This window comes from Limulus polyphemus, unplaced genomic scaffold (assembly GCF_000517525.1).
Source record: "Limulus polyphemus unplaced genomic scaffold, Limulus_polyphemus-2.1.2 Scaffold203, whole genome shotgun sequence".
Classification (NCBI taxonomy): domain Eukaryota; kingdom Metazoa; phylum Arthropoda; class Merostomata; order Xiphosura; family Limulidae; genus Limulus; species Limulus polyphemus.
The window spans coordinates 802996-809956 of NW_013665813.1; the positions used below are offsets into that span (position 1 = coordinate 802996).

Sequence of the window (6961 nt, forward strand, 5' to 3'; positions counted from 1 at the left end):
TTAAGAAATAACTGAGATATGACATCTCCAATTTTGTTTGAGTTTCTTCCTATAATTTTTTCTTCGCATCAAAAGTACGAATACTTTATTTGATAGAAAAACATACTTAACTTTTATGGATATATTTGTTTTTAATTTGGTACACTGATAGATCTTTTCAATCTCATTTGGTGTAAGTATAAGCCACATGTGCAAAGTTATTCAACAAAAACCGCTCAAATTTGACGAAACTTTTTTGAGCACGCCTACGCAAAAAAGTCACGTGAGCTGTCAGTCTAACATTTTTAACACAGCTTCACCTAAGAGTAAAAGAGGACAGTTTTTAGTTTTTGGTCATTCGAATTAAAAACGGCTGGTTTAGAGGAGCAAAACTATAAGGTAAAAGAACGTGCATGTACATAAGTATTGTTTAGGCCAAGCAAACTAGATTACAGTTTCTAGTTCATGTTTTCAAAAGAATCATACGGGTGGACAGTTATTATTGATTATTCATTGCCAATTTCTAAATATAAATTTACTAAATTTTAAGAAAATTATCCCAATTAAAGAGCGTTTAACGTCACGTGATATAAGGTTAAGCAATTAGCATAAATAATCATTCTTGCTATGGCTGTATTGATTGCATGGGGTGATGACAAGAAACTGTTGATCTAATTTCCACGGTGTTACTATAGAAGAAGCTATTAACACTGTTTTACTGAGGAAAAACTACCACAACATATTTTAAAGGTGTGAAAAAAAAGGTTTGGTCAAAAAAGGATTCAGCGTGCGACTTAGAGGAATGAAATTTGCGGCCAAACTGGTAGCTACACTTATACTATAGCATTGATAAGTATTTTACAGCAAATATTCATTCATTAGTTAGGCAGGTCGCGTTTTTTTGTAAATTTGGTGCATAGCGGTGGGTGAAACAGCATTAAAAACAAAAATCAATAAGAACGATTAATAAACATATAGTAAATTTAATAAATGAACAACAATATTAATAATCTCGAACCACCACTAACAAATATCCCATGTTGTCTAGTGGTTAGGATACCTGGCTCTCACCCAGGAGGCCCGGGTTCGATTCCCGGCATGGGAAATCCTTTTAGTCCTAAAGGGAACAACAGACTTCTTACGATAGGTATGAAATCTTGCTAATGTTCTCGTGATTCATTTTTTGTTTAATTTCGTAAATTTTTCTAATATGTGTCACACTCAAGTACTTAATTTTATAAAAGTGCACATGAAATCCAATTTTGAAAGATCTATGTGCTAAATGACTTTTCTTCGGAATTCTTTTGAAATATTACTTTAGATGTTACCAGAAATACGTATCACGTTATAAAGATAATTTTATAACATGACAAAGAAACCCAGAATAATTCATTCATGATGTATTTATATCTAGGGCATAGCAACTAAGGCTATATGCTGCGTCCCTACTCTTGAGTTAATACCAAAGGGAACGTAGCCAGTCTGCAGCATCTTACCACCCATCAGCAATGCTAAGAAAGTGACTGTCACTCTTAGTAGTGCACCCACAGCTTAAAGTGGGAGAACTGTTTTCTAACCGTGGCATAGCGGCTCATAGAATGGCTTAAGTTTTTTTCAAGTGCAAACTTCTAGCTCATAGCTCCATCTCTTGACCGATTTGAGATCTAATTTTAGCGGCGGCTATTGAGGATTCTCTCTTGTTTTGGTATATAACAGACTTGAGCCTCTTTCACCAGCTCTACCACATACACAGATCGTCCAGTTAAACAGTAACGAGCACCTCTTTATTCTTATTGTTCAGGAGTGATTACATTTCCGATTTGGAACATAATTTTCAAGTTTTACAACAAAGATTTCTAAGATCGTTATCAAATTCAGTTAATCGTTTTAAATCTTAACTAATTAACGATAAATCCAGGAACTAATTACAAGAATTTATCTTATAAGGAAAATCTTTGCTATAAATAAATTTCATAAATGGCCGAAATAAAATGCAGGCAGAGGCTGAGAAGTTCATCATATTTTTTGTATATTCCTACCGTTTTTGTATATTCCCCCACTCAAGGTATATTATTTTAAAGAAAATAATATTTCTCTCTACAGTGAAAATACCATAGTTGTTTCTTTACATTTCACATTCTGGTAAATCCCCCAAAAACCTTACTTTTTGAGTTTTCTATATGACAAATAATCAACTGTAATATGTTATTTGACTATTGAAAAAAAAAAAAGTACATCTACAGAACATTACGGGGAAAATGTTCACTCCCAAAAAATATGCAGTTAAATAAGCGGTTAATCATTTTCAATTATCAAATTCTGTTATATTCTCCAATACTTAACTATTGCTGTTTTTGATCACTAGATGGCGAAGCAATAAATCTCTTTTTGATGGTATTTAAGAGTGATTATGAAATTGTAAACAAATGACAGCAAAACTTAATATATAATTAAAGTATGACAAAGCGAAACTTCATAAAGATTTATTTTAATTATAATATTTTAACAAAACTCTGTGAAAAACAATATTATGGCAAGCGTTTGTGTACAGGTAGCTGCTTTAAGGTTATACAATGTTATGTACGTAATGTGAACAATTAACAGCTAGATTCAATACACATAAAATACGTACTTTTGAATCAATTAGGAAAATGAGAGACCAATGTCTCTTATAGATCACACAATATCAATAGCAACTATTTTCTGCTGTTTAGTATTATTATGTAAAGCATAATTGGACTGATCGGTTCAATAACAGTAACTAAAAACAATAAATTTACGTTTCCTTCACAAGTGTAAAGAGGTTTCTTAATACCCGTTAAAGCTATATAAATCTTAGAAATCAAAATTTTAAAATAAAATGTGATATTATTTTATTAAACAATTAAATGATTAACTTACATATAATTTACCGCTTAAGAATTATCAATCAACTGCTATAATAAATACGCGTAATCTATTTTGAAATTACATATCCTTAAATAGTGATGCTCTGGAATTATTACCCGACTCATGATAGAATTTATTACAGAGTCCAAATATTTCCCGATACACGATAATAGATATAACATTATTTGACGACAATCACACTATGAATTGACAGGACGATACTCTAGAATCAAATACCAAACAGTAACTTTCACGATGTCTTGGTACATACCACGGTCGCAACCATTTTAGATAAATTTGTTATTTTCCCTTTACAGGTTAGTTTTTATTCTAGTTATATAAAAACCGCTCAATTTTCAATAATTAGAGAAATCAAACATAATAAAATCTGATTATAGTTTGGTGAAGATGTACATAGTTTAGCATTTTATTTTATATGTGATTTGATCTTTTCATTGTAGATGTATATGGTTCAGTGAAAGAGTTAGATATATGTTGCATAATATTTTCATTGGTAGCTTAGTTACCAATCATTTAATTATATGTTAAGGCTGGGTAGGTTCAGAGCTAAAATTGATCGATAGTGCATTCCTGTATTTGTTATAATTTTTATATTTTCTATAGTGAATAATATGATGTTTGCAATATTGGGTTTATGTTTACTTTGTTTTGTTTAATACTTATACCATAAACAGAACATCCCTATTTTTAAGCGTGTTTTTTATATCCAACGTCAGTACTGTTATTTTTATTTAAGCAAAATGTGTCGTTGTTTTTACAAGTTAGGAAATGCGTTTAAAACCTTTAAGCTGATATTATAAAATTTTGTATATTATACTTTAAAAAGCCGACTGATAGAAACCTAAATATTCCCCATGTGGTCTTCTAGCTAGAATATGTGGATTTTATTTAAAAGGTCTGAGTTCGATACTTAGTGCTATGAATAAGTTATGAAATTTCGTTTTTTAATAACAACTTATTCCTTATATTTTAGATTACGTATTTTAAAAAAAAATTCCTTGAGTTTTCGCATATGTTCAAATCTTCGCTTGTATCTTTTCTTCGTTGAGCTTTATAATGAACAGAATTTCTTGATTTTCTAACCTTCACATCCATTACACATGTGGTATCGGTAATGGTACATATATATATATATATCTTTTTCAGCTATTGATTATTTAGTTTCCGAACTGTCATAGCGGCAGCACGTGACCCAAGGTGTCTAATATTACCTTGTTGTAGCCACCTCAGCCATTTGTTTTTTATTAAATGACATCCTTTGCCCGCAAGGATAATTTAATACTGTGTCTTGAACCTGGGCTGAACCATTTAAAACTAAGATATCCTTTGCTGACTGAACTATGAGGTCAGCTGAAACTGACAGCTGGCCAATGCTCTCAGGGAATAGAGATCACAGAGTGATGCCATTCACTGGACAAACAAAGCAAGGTGCTGTTTGAGATCCAGGCAAGCTTTTTTAGTTCATTTCTACTTGAGATTCACCTTGACTAGTTACGCATAAGTTCATCCTGAGAGACGGAAAGCTGGTGAACTATTCACTAATCCTGTGGAGGTGATCGTCCAATTATTTAATCAGGTATGCACTCTGTTTGTTTATTTTGTGTCTAAATAAATATTTTTTTTTTACAGTCATTCAAACGTGCTCAATCTGTTTACTTGCCAAGAAACTTAAAAGTCAGTCAAGTTATCAAGTTCAGAACACTATCCTTAATTCTTGATCGAATCTGCTGTTATTTGCGGGTTTGCCTGTCTGATACTTGTCGGGAAATTGGTTTTACCTGAAATTATCACACACACACACACACGTAATCAGGTTTATTGTTAAAGATTCACTCTTTCGCTATTTTTTGATGTGGTTAAACATTTAAAGCACGCTAAAAGTAATATTGTTGTTGTTGTTTTCGCGCAAAATCACAAAATAGGCTAGTTGTGCTCCGTCCATCATGGGAATCGAAACCCAGAATTTTGACGTTGTAAGTCTGTAAACTTACTGCTGACCGACCAGAGGACAAAAGTATAAATGTAGTAAAGTGGTCTAGTGTCCAGTAGCCTCACTTGGTTTTAGAAATTATGTCCTATTAAAATAAATTTAATTAATCCAACTCATTTATCTAAATAAACTTGATTTGTTATAATTCTTTAAAAACTGGATAAAGATGAAATTTAACTAATTCATAATAGTTACTGTATAGTGAAGAATGTGGGTTCTCTTCTTAGAAGTTAAGTTGTTTTTGGTAAAATTGTAGATTTGTTGAACGTAATTGAATACAACTTTATACATGCAATAAGTAACACTTTACCAAATTCAACACTATATCCATATGCCTATACGATTTTTATATTTATGGAAGAAGTAGACAAGGTTTAAAATGTTTTTGTTGAACTTCGCCTAAAGCTAATAGAGTGCTAGATGCGTTAGCCGTCCCTAACTTAGAAGGGATAGAATACAGGGAAAACAAAACTATGCCAGTCCAATTTAGAAATAACTCACTAAACAGAAAATGTGAAGTTGGAAACTTTAGCATGAAGAAATCAGTTCATTCACATTCAAATTTTACATACACTGATTTCACATTAAATTGTATTTTAAAAACCCATGTCATCCCTGACACAGTTCCTATCTGTTATTTTATGCAAAACGCATTTCATGACGTTACAAGTATAAAGATGATTATAAGCACTAACTGATCAACAACGTATTGCATAACAGCATAAAATTAAACAGACCGACATTCGCGGACGAATGCAGCATGTCTCCGTCACACAATCCCTACATGGCCAATATCGTGAAATTCACAGAAAATTAGAAAACTGTCTATAATACAGTTTGGGATCTGCAAGAAGGTATCTTTGTACAGAACCCTATGTAAGTTGGTTGACATATACATGAATAGTTCACGAACACCCCAAATTGTGCTTTCCTCGCTGAAAAATTGAGAAAAATACAAAAAAGTTCAAAATTGTCTATATACCTGTTTGAAATCTGTAAAAAATATCTTTGTAACAAATCCCGTGTAAATTGGCCGAAATAAGGCAGAGTAACTGTAAAAAAAAAAACAACTAAAATTATGCTTTCAGTGGCATCTTGACCCCCATATAATTACTAAAAATGGAAAAGTCCAATATTTCTGCTTGTCAATATGTGTTACCTGTAGAAAAGTACCTTTTAAACAAATTTCATGTAAATTGGTCAAAACAAGACTAAATAGTTGACCAAAAGCCCTAAAATTACGGGTTTATTTAAACTTTTGCCCCCCCCTAAAATGACCAAAAATGGGCATATACCAAATTTTTGAATCTATGTGTATGAGACCTGTAGAAAAGTATTTGTATCAAATCTCATGTAAATTGGTCAAAGAACAGCCGAGTAATTGACCAAAACCCCCAAATTATACTTTTTGTGAGGTTTGAACACTCTAAATTACTTAACAAGAACAACTTCAGTAAAGGTTATTGACAGTTCTCGATGGAGACAGGATCTAACGAGAAGACAGCCTTTGTGACACCAGGTGAATGCTACCAGTTCAAGAGAATGCTGTTTGGGTTAGTCAACTAAAATGTGACATTCAAACTCATGATGAGGAACATGTTGCACAAAACCAACAACATCGAGCATTATGTTCACAACATCCTGACCCACACAGCCCAGATGTAAAGACCACCTGAAGAAACTCAGAGAACTGTTTGGGCGAGTGAGTGCAGTAGGTCTGACCATCAGACCATATAAGTGCTACATTAGTTATTCTGTGTTGGACTTTGTTGGACACAAGGTGGGCTACTGACAGATTACCATGAAAGAGAAGAAGCTAACCCGCATACAAGATGCACCAGCTCCAATTATCAAACAGCAAGTCAGATCCTTCCTTGGGTTAACAGGATACTATAAGAAGTTCATTTCAAACAACACTGAAGTTGCTGCACCAAGAAAGGCCAATCCAACAAGGTGAAGTGGGAACAACCACAGCAGATGGCATTCCAGAAGTTGAAGAACTTGTTAGGAAGTTCACCAATCCTTAGAATGCTAGACTTCAATAAACCTTTCATTGTTCAGGCTGATGCATCAGATGTTGGA

At 32.9% G+C, this 6961-nt stretch overlaps 1 non-coding gene across 1 annotated transcript; it reads left to right on the forward strand.

Moving 5' to 3' along the window:
- Window positions 1-1012: 1012 nt before the first annotated feature.
- Trnae-cuc lies at window positions 1013-1084 on the forward strand. Its single transcript has one exon. It is a non-coding gene; the product is annotated as a tRNA-Glu (tRNA).
- Window positions 1085-6961: the final 5877 nt, after the last annotated feature.